Source organism: Melospiza georgiana, chromosome 19 (assembly GCF_028018845.1).
Source record: "Melospiza georgiana isolate bMelGeo1 chromosome 19, bMelGeo1.pri, whole genome shotgun sequence".
Classification (NCBI taxonomy): Eukaryota; Metazoa; Chordata; class Aves; order Passeriformes; family Passerellidae; genus Melospiza; species Melospiza georgiana.
The window spans coordinates 11,101,700-11,117,898 of NC_080448.1; the positions used below are offsets into that span (position 1 = coordinate 11,101,700).

Sequence of the window (16,199 nt, forward strand, 5' to 3'; positions counted from 1 at the left end):
TATGTAAAATGGGTAAATTGGAGTCTTTAAAGGAGCTGCCAACTTGCATTTGCCTGAGTTACTTCAGCAGTGGAGAGCAGAGGAAGAATTCCAGACACGTCATCCTGATTTCACAAGTCTGCAGAGATCTCAGAGTGGCCTTACCCATCTGTGTGAGTAGTGAATAACTCTGTGCTTGTGTTCCTCACATGTGTGCTGCAGCCATGGCACCCATGGCACCCACAGCTCCTCTGGCTGGGCAGGCTGGCCATGCCCTGGTGGCACAGCAGAGTCCTCAGGGTGGGCAGAAATGGGCACTGGCACCCAGAATCACCCTGCAGTGATTGATTCACCCTGCAGGACTTCCTCTCTGACCTTCCCCCAAAACACAAAAAATTGCCATCTGAACATTCCTGCTTCTCTGCTCAGGGACAACATTTAGCTCATGTTTAAAGTGTTCCTCCCAAAACTTGACATTTTTCTGTGTTCACTCAGCCTGAAGTGACAAAAGATGGGAAGGAGAGGAGAATGGGAAGGGAGACTTTACTTGCTCTAACCTTGGCTTCCACAAAGAGAAAGCCACCCTTGTGTCTGGGCTTCCACACCAAGGCACCAGCCTGGCCAGGGATGTTGTTCCCAGCTCCCTGCTCTGAGCTTTGCTGTTCAGTTTTGCCCCTGGCACTGTGGGACAGATTTCCCCTGCTCCAGAGTCCCCTCAGCACACACAAATTCACCTTTCAGCTGGGCCCTACAAATCAAACCCTCCTCATGGAGCAAACCCACATTCCCTTCCTTGTTTTCACACTCTGTACCCATGAAGGGTCCTCCTGGATCAGTTCTAAAGGGATAATTGTACTACTTAAATATTAAACATCCAAGTTCTTTTTTTTTTATTGTTAAATCAATATTCAAGTAGGACAAAGCTGATTTACAGTTTATGGCAGTGTATTCCAGAGTTGGTGTTGCAGCTGATGTCCTGCTCCAGCAATATTGGCACTGCCAGGAGGCACAGAAATGGAAATTTTAATCAAAAAAACTTTATTTGAGATCCACTTCAGTTCAATGATAAGTTAATCTTGCCTTGTGAACTCCCAGGCTGTTAAAAAGGGCAAATGGCTGCAGTGTCCTCTGAACAATTCAAACCCTATTTTTCATCAGGAGATGATTCCAGTGCCCTGGAATTGGAAGTTGGGTGTCTTTTCCTCACAGATTGTTATTTAATCACTATATATTAGCTTTCATTGCCCTTTTGATAGATTTAGGCTCATAAACTTCTTGTTGACTAGATTGAATTTACCACGATGTTGTTACTTTTTATGAAGAGAATGAATCAATAGCAGATCTGTTGGTTTGCACTGAATTGTTTATTTTAAGGGATGTTTAAACTTTACTGAGAGAAAATGGAAGGGCTGATGCCCAGTTCTCCTCTTTAATACTCAATATTTGGGAACTCTGAGCACAACCAGCAAGTGCTGCACACATTGTCCAGAGATCCAGGGCCAATAATATTTCCTAACATTCTTTGAAATGTAAAATATTTTGCAGTATTCCAAATTTATGGCATTTAATACTTGCAAATTACTTTATTGTTGTAATAGGAGGTTTTTGTTCCATTACTAGGGAATATTCCAGAATATAACTGTTTTTTTCACTGAAAATAGTGACTTTGTCATAAGAATGTGTCTGATATCTGCATATATATACACACACACACATATACATATGAGGAAATTAATCTGTACAAACCACTTGGCTTCATCTATGAATTTGAAGCACAGTATTAAGAAGTAACACTGGGTTCACTTTATCATTGAATTTTAGGGATGTGGTTTCTTGCTTTTTTTTTTTTCTCTTTGTTTAATAATAATTACAACAATCTATTAATCAAGTTCTACATAGACAAGTGCAAAACTGTGCCTAGTTGATCTAAAAACTTGGGAATTCTTACATCAGTGTAATCAGGTGATAACAGCCCAGAGTTTGTGCTTGCTGAGGGATTTATTTGGATTCACTGTTGCCTCCATGAGCTCCCTCCCCCCTTATTTATGCATCTTTATTTTTGTATTAAGTGGTTAATTAAATCTGGTCAGGTTAACCTTTTTTGATGATTAGAAGTAGGAATCTCAGCCACTGGAAAGCAAATCATTTTGGGTGGAACATCTTGTTCTTGTTGGAATAATTATCTTTGTTTACATTCACACATCATTACTTGCCTTGAACCAGACATCTTTGGGGAAAGAGGGGCAGTGCCCAGAGCAGGTTTCAGAAATTATAAATGTACAGAAATTATAAAGGAGAAACATTTCCCTTCCTTCTCCTCTATGAGCAAAACAGGGAAAGAGTGTGGATTAATAATCCAGAATTCCAAGTATTCACAAAGAGCTGTAATTTGTTGTCAAATAACTTTTAAGAGCCAAACCTCCAGGCTGCCCAGCTGAACTGTGTCCTGCTTCCTCACTGAGAATTCTTCAGCAGCAGCATTCCAATGTTTTCCTGGTGGAGTATTTGTCATTCTTTTCCAATTATTCCTGTTATTATTTTGTAACTCTATTTGTCTTTGTTCTGTGGCCTGTTCTTTTTTGAGTGCTAGTGAAAGCCTCTTGGCATTTTCCCTGTCCTTCCCCTTGGTTTGAGATTTTCTGCCAACTCCTCCTCCCTAAAGCCTTTTTTTCCCTTTTTCTCCATGCCATGGGATCTTACCTCCATAAAACTTTTGCTTTTATTGGTCATGGAGGAGTGATTTTATCCCAGAAAAATTCTTCAGCCATCAAGGTGGGAAAGAGCAGAAGGAGAGATGCCAAAGTGACCTCCTGGCTGATTTTCTGGTTCTTCTTTGGAAGAATTCGACAGCTCAGCCAAAAGATGTTCATTCTGAGGATTATTTTATTTTGAACATGACAATTTTTAATGAACTGTTGCTTCTCTGGAGCCAAATAGTGGGATCATAGGAGATCTGTAAGGCCCAGGAAGAGGGATAGTAGGAAATTAGAGAAGAAACAGAGTAAAACCACAAAAGATTTCTTGGTACCACTATAAACCCATCATATATCTGTGTGAATTCTCTCTGCCTCAAAAAGGAGATGTTAAAAGAGCAAAAGCTGTAGAGAAGGACAAGAAGTGCAATCAGAGATAAGGCAGATGTGGGGAAGGTGAGCTGTGTTCCCACGTTCCTTCTACAAAGGCCTCCAAGTCATTTAAAGCTGTAACTTTCCTTTATGCAATTCCTTTTCTGATTAAAATGGTCTTCTGTAAGTGATTCTGTGATACATATAAATATTATGGTTATCAGTCTTCACAGTTAAAATAAGGCTTTTTTCTTTGGCAGGAGGAAGGCTATACATGCAAATTCACATTCCTGAAGCATTCCCACTAACTCTGCCCTTCTGTTCTAGCAGAATGAGGAAAAACTGTGGGGTTTGTATTTCCTTTTATTTGTTTCTTTATGTATCCTGTGCTCTCTGATTCTCACTTATTTCTTATTTCATTATCTTTCCTGTTCTTTTTCTTTTTTGTGGCTACACTTGTGGCTGCATCTTTTCTTTTATTGGTTTGCTTTGCCTTGGACTTTCCCCTAAATCCTTGTTTTCTTTTCAGCCAGACCTGGATAAACACACTGAAGCATCATTTTTGTCTCCTTCCATTTCCACTTCCCTTCCTCTTCTACTTCCATATCTTTTTCCCTTTATTATAATTTTCTCCTTAGCATTTTTTGATGTTTTTCTTTCCCATGAATTTTCCTCTCCTTCTTTTGATATTTTATACTTCACCTCAGGGGAGGTTCAACAAAGATTTGGACATTTTTTCCTTAATAGTGCAAAACTGGATAGGAAACCACCTTCAAAATGTGTGGGACAAACTCTGTCCTAACTGTCCTGTGGCATGAGGATGTCTGGGAGCAAATAAATTCCTGTTTAGCAAATTTCACTTCTCCTAAAAATTCAGGCTCCATCCTTCCAGCTGGAAACTGGATCATAGAATGGGTTATTACAAGCTGTTAAAATGTGAGATCGAGGAGGGGGAATAGGCTGAAGTTATTCCATGGATTGTTCTGTTCTTTGTGGGAGGCTGTTAAAATAAAGCAACAGTATAAAAGATGAATTATATACAATTTAATGTAAAGCTGTTGGAAGCCATTAGGATATTTCTTCCTTGATTGTCTAACATTTGTGTACTTTTTTACAAAGTTTTACATTTTTTGGTTCTTTCCGAACATTATGAAAATTGTACTGAGAGGAGTAAATTCATCTGCATAAAATTGACTGCAAAGAGCAATTAGTCCTTCATTAATATGCAAATTTGGTCCAGTGCAGATTCATCTATATATGAGGCTTAAATATGCAAGTCAGTCTTGCTGTGCAAGAAGCCCAGATGCTTTTATTTACTTTGAAATTGAGGGATTTGGTTAATGATGTTGTTGACAGGAAAACTTGAATAAATTTGATGATCACCATCTTTCATATTAGACGAGGCCCATGGAAAAAAATTACCAAGTAAAATACCAATTTTATTTGGTAATTTCCTATTACCAATCTTGTAATAAAATGTAAGATAGAAAGTAATAGAGTTAGATTTCCTAATGTAGTTATCCTGAGACTTAAACTGCTCCCCAAAGATGGAGCCATTTTTCTTAAACTTTGTTTTTCCAGAGGGTAAAGACATCTCCATAAGCTGTATGAATAACACACTGCCTGGAGATTTAATATTGGAAGCTTGGTTCTGTGACTTGGTGCAGTTGGTGAGAGGATGTGAGCCTGGGAATGAAGGAGCAGGAGCTTTGGAAATGGTTCTTTGTCATCTTCCATGATTTATTTGTAGGATCTTCTCAAGAATTAGTGTTGAGGCCTTTGCCCTGAACCTGTGGAACACCCTGGAATCTGTCTGAACTCACAGCCAATTCTATTTGGATCACCCAAGCTCCTTAATAAACAGTTTCTTTAATATCTTTAAATCTCTACAGCCCTTGGTAATGATACTTTCTTCCTGCTGGCACCATAGGCTGGCTCAGAGAAGCAGGGTTTTCCTCCCCAGTAAATCCAAGCTGTGGTGTGTCTCACCTCTCTCCTCTTTGGCACAGCCAGGGTTCATTGCCCTGGATTTGTCCAGCATCCATCACTCAGCCAGGAATGGGAGCAGCTCCTTTGCACTGTTCAGTCTTGATTCACCTGCAAGATCCCACAGGTTTCTCCTCCTCATGTTTCTTCCTTTTTTCTTTCTCTGCAGTTCCCTCAGCCCTAAATTTAGCTTTGGCTTAAGCAAAACTGGTCTTTGACTTCAATCATGCCCATTTTTTCCTGGTCTTCTGTCTTGCCTGAGTGAGGCATTGGCACTTCCAAAAGAGCAGAGAAATGTGGTTTAAATGGACTGAGCTGTGGGGTGATTTATAAAGCTCTGGTTGTAACTACCTGAGGACAAGTTAATAGATGAGACCATTTGATTCCTCTGACTTCCTGGCACAGCTGGTTGGGATATAAATCCTCACAACAGTTGGTTCCCAAATCCTTCATGTGCTGCACCAGGCAAAAAGTTTCTATAACCATGTTCATTTCCCAAAATTGTTCATGCGGTCTTGCAGGTGAATGCAAGAGCAGGAAAATGAAGATGGAATTGAGAGTCTGGGGGGAACAGAGGTGAGGTCTGACAGCCTTGTAAAGGCTCTGGTTATCCTGCAGGGGAATCTGTGGTTTTTACCATCAGAATGAGGCACTGACAGTGTCAGAAGGGAGTTTATTTGCAGTACTGAATAGTTTAGGAGGTGATAAATTGATTAAAAGGTGAAACCTTAAAAACCACACCATCTGCTGAGACTTAAATAGCCTTTACCTGTGAGAACACAGAACTGTTGGGCAGTTTCTGGTATTTTTCAGCACCATCCACAGCAATATTGGCTTTCTAATCTTGCTCCCAAAAGAGGAAAATATTAATTTTGAAGTGTATAAACAACAGGCATCTCAGCACAACCTGAGGTTGTCTCCTATCAACTATGTAATCTTTATATTCTAGATTAATAAACACTTCAGCCTTGGAGTTTATTAGTCCAAAATATATTTATTACCTCATAAATTCAAACCCCCTCCAGTTACCATCTAATTAAACTGCAGCGCTGTGCATGCTATCTTTGGGGATGTATTAATAATGGAATTATCTTGTGAAACAGTAATTACATACTTTGTGCATTCTTTGCCACACTCTTTCTTCAGTGTCTGTGTGATGAGTGGGGCACACAGTGCTCCATTGTTTGGAGCTCCTCCAAAGTCTCTGTGTATCCAAAGATAAGCAGATTTTTTTTTTCCCTCTTAGTAGAAGAGGGAGAAAAGTTTGTGCATTTTTTGTACTCAGGAAAGAGCAATAGCACCAGCCTAGGAACAGTTATGAAACATGATTGTGCAAGTGATTTTAGCTCTTGCTTTCTCCTCACTCTTTGAGGAGATTACTCTCAGGAGTAAAACCTCCTTGCAGGATTTGTTTTGTTTTTACTGCAGCTGCCAAAAGGTGAAGACAACCACTTTATCTGCAGGAGAATATTCATTTATGGCACTTCACTGGTGATACAGGTTTGAAATGGGAAAATGGGCTTAAAGCCTTCTTCAGGAGAGATTTACTCTCAGCTTTCTCCAGTGGTAAGTGTACTTGCTGTATTCTGATTTATAAATGTATTATTGACTCTGTGCTTTTGCTTTATAAGGTTGTCCCCCACCTTCTGCTCTGGATAATTTGTATTGACAAGAATTCTTGTGCTCATTTTTCCTCCCTTACTGCAGAATTGAGTGTCTGAATCCTGCCTGATGTTCCCTCCCTGCACGGAGAGAGGCACGGGAGGCAACACCTTTTGCACATAACTTCCCTGCAGTTTTGAAGTGCCTTATCTCTTGTTCAAGTACATCTGTTGAGCAACAGTGGGAGTGTGTGATTCCTGTTGACACAGGCTCTGCTCTACCTGACAGGAGGGGGGTTGATTCTCCCCTGTGCTCCCTCGTGGCTTTAGGATCCATGTGCTGTGTTCTCCTGCCTTTCGTTTGTTCCCTGCAGTTGCTGTGCAGGGTCTGCAGGAGAGCAAGGGCACTTCCCACCAATTTCCTCCCTGAATCTTTCAGATCTTCCCAGCACAAGTTTTGCCTTCTCCCTGGTTTTCTGCTCCACAGGTCCTGATGTCTGATGCCAAATACAAAACTGAGTAGTGGTCCCTCACTTCACACAAAGGGGTTTGATTGAACTTCCAGCTGCAGCTCCATCTCCACTCCTGTCTTGTGAATGCAACTTCGTGTTTTACCTGCATTTTACACTCATTCAGGGGCCAAGTTTTCAAGCCTTCCAGACTTTGACTTGTTTGATTTCACTGCAGAATCCTGCAAGGATTCTGCCAACAGCCAGGCCAATGTGTCTGAAAACAGATGGCATTTCCAGTACCTAAAGCCTGGTCAGGTGTAAGTATCTCAGTAGTAAGAGTGACTCAAACTTGTAGCTTTGATTTTCAATAAGACACTATTTGCTTTATCCAATAATTTTCATCTGCCAGCACTCAGTTATTTAAATCAGACTGTTTTCATGGATGAATGTTATTCTTTGGGAATAAAGAATGCCTGACAAGCTTCTGTAGTTCAGTGAATAGATTTTTGTAAACCACATAATGAAATGTAATTATTGTATGATATATGTTTTACAGAATCTCAAATGCCTTTATCAGCCCAGTGTCTTGGAATTCACCTTCTGAGACTGAACATCTTGTGCTTGGTGTCTTCATAAAAATGGGGTCTGATCCCACTGTATTACCACAGTGCAGAATGGAACAGTTTCCATTGTAATGAAGAGCAAACATCTGCAAAGAATAATTATATTTATGCCATATTGCTCAAACACACATTATTATTATTACAGCTCAGGATTAATTACTGGTTTGTCAAAACCTGCTGATCTCAAAACTTTTGGTTGTCTTATATTTCCTGTGGCTGTTGATGAAAAGATGCTCTGTGTGTCCCCAGAATGGTCCCAGGTTATGTCTTGCCTGTTCTGTCACTCTGGGTTTTTGTGCCTGGTGTCTGATTTGGAAACTTTCAAACCAGACACCTTTCTGCTGTGTTTTTCCTGATGTGAATAAATTCACTGCAGAGCAAGAGATGTTTGTTGCCAAGCAATTACTTCAGATGAAACATACAGAAGGGTAATATTTTAGTCTGATTTTTTTTTTTTTTTTTTTTTTTTTTTTTTTTTTTTTTTTTTTTTTTTTTTTTTGCTACAGGCATGAATCTGAAGATGAATTCTGGGAATTTAAGGAAGGAAAAAGACAGGGCTTTTATTTCTTAAATTTTTTCCTTGTCTTCTGTATTTGCAGTGATTGCTTTGAGTCTGTAAGGTCATCATGGTTGAAGGCATGAAGATGAGGACATCAAAGCCTTTGCCCACTTATGACAATTACTCTGGAGACAAACACAGCTCAGAAGACAAATGTTATGAGCTACCTGTAAGTTCTGGTTCACAAAACAGATGAGAATCCAGAGATACTCCTGAACTTGGAAATGAAATTTATTCTCAAGGTAATGGTTGAGCTCATTATCTGCTGCTCTTTCTAAATGTGAAGTAAGGAGAGCAATGCCCATATATTCTGTCTATAACAGCTGACATGTTTTTTGCATTCCTGTGTTTGCCTAAGAAGTCATGGATAATCAATTTGATGTGCAAAATAAACTGCATGGATGAATTCTGATACATATCACTTGCCATGGCTGTGCTGTTAGGAGAGGCAAAAACTTCCAGGAAGGAAACAGCAAGGAAAAATCTGCCTGATAATTTTCTCATCAGTTTTTCTCCAAGGACATATCTGTAGGTGGATTCTATAGACAGTGTTTGGGTATTTTTCCCCCCTTGAGTGGCTGGTTCTGTGTGTGTCAGTTATTTTCTCCTGCTGTATTAGAAATCAAAGCTAAATATCACTTCAGGATAAATATATCTATATTTATATCTCTATATCTACCTCCTATAATGCTAACTAGGAAGGATAAATATATCTATATTTATATCTCTACATCTACCTCCTATAATGCTAACTAGGAAAAACTAACCTGAAACATTTCATTTTCAGCCTTTCTTATTATTTAAATATATATTCTAAATTATTTTTAAAATTCCCCACATGCATTACAAATAACTTCCCATCTGATTGGGAAGCAGAATAGGCAGGAACCAGCAGCAGACAGATGTGATTATAAAAGATGTTCTGTTTGTTATAATGAGACTTATGGTCTTAATAAACTCTTAGAATGTTTTTAACACAACCAAATTAAGTAAGTTTAAAATCTGATTTTCTAAATCTAACCCTATCAGATCACTTTTTGCCTTATTTTTGAGGATACTCCACCTCGAATTTTTCTTAGATTTAGAGAATTTCTCACAAAATAAAGTTCCAGCAGAGAAAAAAGGGAAATTTGTACAGATAAAAAGCATGAATGACAATCCTGATCAAGTGGAAAAAATCAATCTGTGAGCTCAGACATAGTTCCACATCAATCTCCTCCTTTCTTGGAAATTCAGATTTCCCCTAGAATATCCAGCAGCGTTACGTAGCCTGTCAGAATTTCCTCATAATATTTCATGTCCTTGTGCTGGGAAGAAACAGCTGGATATTTTGTGTCATGATGTGACCAATCCACCTCTGTTGTTGTCATTTTAATTGCTGGGGCTGTATTTTTAGGTCCTCCACAGAAGGTCTTTGTAGTGACAAGCAAACGGTTCACGCTTCATAAGCAAACATAAAGAATGCTGCTGCTAATTGGAGAGGGAGTAATGCAGTTATGATTCCATCAACATTTAAGTTACATTGGGAAAGGACACGTTTTTTTCTTGTGCCTGTGTTGCCACAGAAAATTTTACTCCAAGTGGATTTGGTGGGGAAGGTTTTGGAACAGAACAGATTAATCCTGGAATGACAGGGATGGGGGAGATGGGAGTTAAATTGTTCTAAGCTATATCTACAGAAGAAAATCAGCATTTTATTGCTCTTGCTTTGAAATTGTAGTTATTAATTGCTGGCTTGTGAAATAGATTGTCTGTGAAAATGGAAAGAATGGACAGCCTCAAAAAACTCCCTTTCCTCTGCCCTGAAGAACTGCAGCCACAGTGTTTCATGTGGAGGAGGACTCCTCAAAAATCACCAGTTCCCCAAAGAAAGGAGGTTCTTATTCAGTAATTCAGGTATTTTGGGTGTTTTCCCCTTTATATTCTGCCTGTTGTACCTATAGACTTCCCAATTTCTGAAAGCTTGCTGGACCTTGTGCTAAACCTTGGCTTTTTTCCTGAATTACACTTCCATGGAATACTTGGCCATGGATTTACAGTTTCACACTTATGTGCCCAAAGTTCTTTCCCCTTCATGCTGATTTAATTCTTTTTCTACTCCCATCTCTCTTCTCAGGTGAAGCCTCATCTTGAGCAGCCTTGGGAGGGCCAAAGGTGCTCCCTTTTCCAGTTCCCTGCCTGGGTTTTAGCAGATACCATTTTTTAGCATCTCAACAAGGAAATCACAGCAATTTCCATGGGAAGAATCCCAGAGATGACAGGGCTTCCCCCCAAAACACTGCCTGTGTAATTGCTGAAGACATTCCAAGCCCCTCTAACGAAGTGCTGTCTGCCAGTCATTCTGTTCTCCTTGCAGGACCATCTGTTGCACTTCAAATATGTAAAGGTCTCTATCATTTATTGCTCCAAACAAATCCAGGTCTTTGTCTGATGTGCTGGAGCTCCTGAATGGATTCTCAAGGTGGTTTCAGTCACAAAGGGCAGGGTGTTCCCTTTGGTTGTCCTCCTTCAGCTCAAATTTCAGAGCACAAAAATACTGATTAAACCAATATTTGGATATTTTCAATTACTTTAGAAATGAATTACAAACAATAACAACTAAAAATATCTGAAATACTTTTTTATTCAGCCAGGAGGACATTGGAAGGTTTTTGCCTCTGGTGAACAAATCTTTCCATGGTAGTGGTGTCCAGATTTGATATATGCTGAGATTGGAATGAAATTTACCTTATTTTAACTAAGTTAATTAGCTTATTTGTATCTGAAAATAGTGATTCAAAGGAATGGTAAAAAACAGAGTCAGCAGCTTAAAATGCTCAAGCCTTCCTTAGCACATGTCCTTTACAAGGATGTAATACTTGGTTGTACAGTCATTATTTATAGGTTCATTAGGATCCTTTCCATGAGTAAAATGAGCAAGATCAGGTATTAAAAGATGCTGGTTTTTGTTTTTCCTGCTGCAGATTTTAAAGAGGCTCTACAATCAGGTTGGAGAAGGTGAGCATTGTATTTTCACAGCAGAAAAGTTCTGTTCAGAGATTTCCAGCCAGAGAAATCCATAACAATTTCTGTCTGATTAGGGAGTGGTCCTGTCTTTATCCCTTTCTCTTCTTTCCCTTCTCCTTCCTGCACAGCAGCTAATGTTCTGGTCAGAAGTAATAATATGTTAGATCTTGAATGTCAGTAGCCCCAGAGATTCTGACAAGACTATTCATGTGCATTCATATGTCTTAACCAAAGCTGACACTAAAGAGAGCAAGAATTCTCATATTCCTCTTTTTATTGCTGTGCATTAAACTCAAATCTTCTCTTGGAGGCCTATGCTAGAAATGACAAATCCACCATTAGAAAGAGGCATTTTAGCAAGGTCTAAACAAAGCAGCTGGACATCAATCTGGCACAGGGCAGAGGCTCCTGGGAGAGCTCAGAGTGCAGAGCTGAGCTCTGATTTGCACCTTCCAAATGCTGGGAGATAAATACTAATGGGAAATCACCATTCCTCCTAATCCTTCTAAATTTCAATTAAGAACTGATTTTAATTTTTTTTTTTTTTTTAAACTATAGGACATGTCCTTATAGGGATATTTGGATTCTGGTAACTTGAGGTTGTTTTCTGAGAAACACACACTGAGTGAATATTCTGCTCTACCTTTTACTCTGGACATATTTTACACTCACTTGTAGCACGGTGCACTGCACATGTTTGGGTAATTTTGCAGGGATCTGATGAAGTTGTTAAAGCCAGGTAGGCAATTTTGCCAGCAGTGATATTTTTAATCTGCTTTTTTAAAATGGTTTGGTAGTAGTGACTAAGGCAGACTAGGTGGCTCTGGGCAGCTCGCCATTTGTAGGTAGTTTAATTTGTTAAAAATTATCTTTCTTCCCACCCAAATCCCCTTGAAACCATTTGGAGAAGAGAACTGTTGAAGAGTTGCCAGTAATAAGTCCTGCTGAGACCTCTGTATCCTCCTGACAGAAATGTTGGTGCCAACTGGAGACTGACTGGCACGAGTTTGAACTCTACACTACTTGATATATTTGCTTCACATGCACCAATTACAATAATTACCACCTCTACAGCTGAAGTTTAAGCACTCACTCTGCACTCCATACCTCAGGTTGTTGGCAGTATGTTCAATCCTATAATCTCAATTTTCTTGGAATAATTAAGTAGAAAAGAAATGCTTCAAAAAAATGAGGAGTCTGAATGGAAATCAGAGGCTGAATAATAGAGTTGTTTGTCATGTTGCTATTGTTAAGCTGCATTTATTTCTATTTCATCTTTATTTCTAAAAGGCAGCATCTTCTTTTGCCTGCAGAGATTCACCAGGAGATGCTGTAATCCATTGACTTTTACATTCAGCAGTGGAGAATCTCTTGATGTGAAGGACAAAGCAACATGAACTCCTGCTTTGTTTAGATGTTTTAAAAATATAAATATTCCTTTCAAAATAAATGCTTTGACTAGAAGAGGAAATCACCCAGCCCTTACTCCTTTTGGCTGGAAGTTTCCATGTGAAATTGTAGGGATTTAATACCTGACAATTTAAATCCTGGCAATTCCACTGGTTTAAATCTGATGCAATGGGGACCATCTCTCCCCACCCCTGGTGTCTTTCCAAGAGACTGGTTAATTTTTAAATTGGATCAGCAACATTTTAAAAAAATTGGTGAAGTTTCTATTACACAAAGATAAGCCTTAGACTGAGCACAAACTGACTTGCCTGTAGCTTTCCTAATATGATTGCACTGTGCAGAGTAGATACTAAAATTTATATTAGAATTTCTTTATGCAGGTTCCCTCTAGGGAGAGGAAGAGGGAAGGAAAAAGCTTCATGTGACAGATGCTAATTATGCAGCTTAATGCACTTCTGGAAGTTGCAGAGATGAGAACTCTATAAGAACCTATCTACAAAACAAAGCACATTTTCAACAGCATTTTTTCCTCAATGCTTTTTTAATCTGCCTCCTCTCTGTTTTATTTCCCAAAGAGTACAAAGGGCAGCAGTGTCTCAGGTGCAGAATTCACCAGCCATGGATGGGATTGCTCTCCATTGTGTCTTGCTGCTCTGTACATGGAATTGGGAAAGCTGCAAGGTTCTGAGCCAGGAGGAACTGGAGTTCAAAATTCCCCAATTGAAGTGTTAGCTTTCTTCCCTCTTTGGTGGATATTTTATCAGCTCCTTGTCCTGGGTTTAGGTTTACTGGATGCTTTGCACTTGTGCTGGGGTCCTACAGAAGGATTTGCTGTGATGGATGTGTCAGGACTGATGAACTGGATCCCAAAATGCTTTGTGTAGAGAAGTGGGCTGAGGTCCTCAAAGCTGGAGGTGCAGCCACACCAACCCCAGTGTTAGACACTAATCCTCTCTTCCAGACACTGAGCTGTGCTCTTTGAGGGAAAAGAAATGGGAAAATTATCCTGAAATCAGTCCAGTCTTGCAAGAGCCATTGTCCTGGGCATCCAAATCTACCAAATCCCTTTTACCAAGGGATTCTCTTCCCTCTTAGTGACAAACCCAAACCAGCTTTCATGTGCTTAATGCCGAATCCTGCTTTCCCCGATGTCTTTCACATTTCTCCGAGGGGAGGAGTGACTCGAGAGCCTCTCCCCAGGGCCATCGGGGTGCCCAGGGACTCCCGAGGGGCCGGGGCTGGCCCTGGGCACCCAGGAATGCTCCTGGCAGCCCTGGGCTGCAGCCAGCCCGGGGAAAACCATCTGTTCCCCTTGGAAAGGGGTTTGCTTCCCCCGGAGCCCTCCCCCCGCATCCCGGCTCCGGCCCCAGCTGCCGTGCTGCCATGAGCACTGAGGGAATGAATCTCCTGCGTTTAAAAATACTCCGCTTCTATTTAGATGAAAAGAAGAATCTTGCTTGCCTACACTGGCATACAAAAATAGGCTCAGTGTGAGTAAATCTTCAAAGTTTCTCTTGGTGAATATATCTAGCCTCACTTCTTTTTTTTAACTTATCATATAAGTTTATTTATAGAGTGTCCTTCTTTCCTCCTACTCTATCAAGACATTTGCAGAAGGTTGTCGCTCGTCTTGTTCAGGAGTCCTGAAATAATTTGCAGGGCCTTTGAAACATCATCGTGTTGCATAGTTGTGATCAACGTGCTGCTGTTGCGTGAACATATCATATTTTAATGTGAATGTCAGGTTAGCTGAGACATTCAGGGCTTTCTTTTACTTTAGGTGCTTTACACTGGTTTGTGTTTTCACTCGAACGCTGCAGTAAAAATTCTGCATATAGTAATTTAAAATTTTCTGTTTTACATGCAAGGCATTGCCTAGAAAATGAATGTGTAATATGAGAGGATTAGTAAGATGCATACACTTTCCAAACATCTCTTAAAAATAGCTTTCACTGTCACTGTAGCATCTTAATTCTGAATAATCTCACAGTCCTTCTGCAAATCTGTGCATGTAGTAACAGAGAAGCCACCTACTTCATCCTCTTGAACTGCACAATATGGATCCGGGCATGGATGGAAAAAAATGGGTTTGGAGTTGGGCTCTGCTTTGGCAGAGAGGCTGTCTGTGGGACTAGTGAGAGCATTAATGCTTGCATTAAATATTAAAGTCAGCTTTCACAATTCTTGCCTATCTTTTCAAAAAGGCTCCGAGATCCTCACTCTGGAATTTGCTCTGTGCAGATCTCGGGAATGCTCTGCCAAGGGGTGGAAGCTGTGGCAGGGGAGCCAAGGCGAGTGTTCCTGAGCTGGGGCACACTCTGTGCCCGGACTTTGGCCCGGGCTGACCAGAGGTGCCCCGGGCTGGGCACAGAATCCCAGGATTTCCACAGGGATCGCTGAGTCCAGCCCTTATGGCTCACACCGGGATCAGCCCTGGAATGGATGGGAGCCCCAGCAGGGATTAGGGAGGGGTGTAAATATCGAAATGGGGTTGCCAAAAGACGCGCCAGGCTCTGCTGCGTGCTGCCGGGACATGGCACAGTGGGCAGGAACCAGGGAGCTCCACCTGAACATGGGGAAGAACTTATCCAAGGGGCACTTTACCCAGAGATGTTGCGGAGCCTCTCTCGTGGCAATATCCCAGACATGATCCTGTGCTCCTGGTTGTCCCACCGCGCTCCTTCCACCCCGAGCCATCCCCACCATCCCGGGGGCCGCGGGCCCAGCGGGAGCGGGACTCGAACCCGCGGCCCCGCCGCCGCGCCGCCTCCAGGCCCAGCCGCTAGATGGCGCCGGCCCAACGAGCAAGGCGGGGGCTCCGCAGCGCCCCGGACGCCCCTGGCGGCCGCGCGCCGCCGCCGCACCCGCCTTCCCCCAGCGGCGCCGGCGGCCATGGCGGTGCGCGCCCACGTGACGGCGCGGCGGCCAATGGGAGCGCGGCAGGGGGGCCCCGACCGCCGTCCCTGTGGCCGCCATTAAAGAAAAAGGGTCTCGGAATTACCCGGGAGCCGGATCCGCTCCCGCTCCGGCCATGGGGGACCCGCGCTGAGGCTCCCGCCGCCACAGGATGCCGCGGCCGGGCAGCCGCCGACAGAGGCACCGCTGAGGGGAGGCGACGCGCCGGCGGGGGCTTCGCGGCACCGACTCCGCCAGCGGCAGCAGCGGCGGCGGCCGCCGCGTCCCTGTGTGTCGGCGGCGCCGGGAATTGCGGGGCTCCGACCCCTTCGGGCTGAGCAGAGCCCGGGGCTCGGCCGCCGCCTCCCCGCCCTGCCCAGGAGCCTCGGGGAGGGGGCCCTCCGCCCACCGCCCCCGCGGGGACCCGCACCTGAGGAGAGCGAGCGGTCTCGGGGCTCCCCCGCCCCCCCGGCACAGACCGCTCCGGCTGAAGACGATCGTTTTTTATATTCCCCCCCCTCGCGCTTTTTTTTTTTTTTTTTCTTCCCCTGTTTTGTTGTTTGTTTGGTTTTTTTTTTTCTTTTTTTTTTTTCTTTCTTTTTTTTTTTCCCCTTTATTTTTAA

At 42.1% G+C, this 16,199-nt stretch overlaps 1 long non-coding RNA gene across 1 annotated transcript; it reads left to right on the top strand.

Annotated features, from left to right (window-relative positions):
* LOC131091640 (uncharacterized) lies at positions 1–8,501 on the top strand. The gene is made up of 4 exons (XR_009115412.1): positions 1–152; positions 3,305–3,393; positions 6,459–6,596; positions 8,306–8,501. It is a non-coding gene; the product is annotated as an uncharacterized LOC131091640 (long non-coding RNA).
* Positions 8,502–16,199: the final 7,698 nt, after the last annotated feature.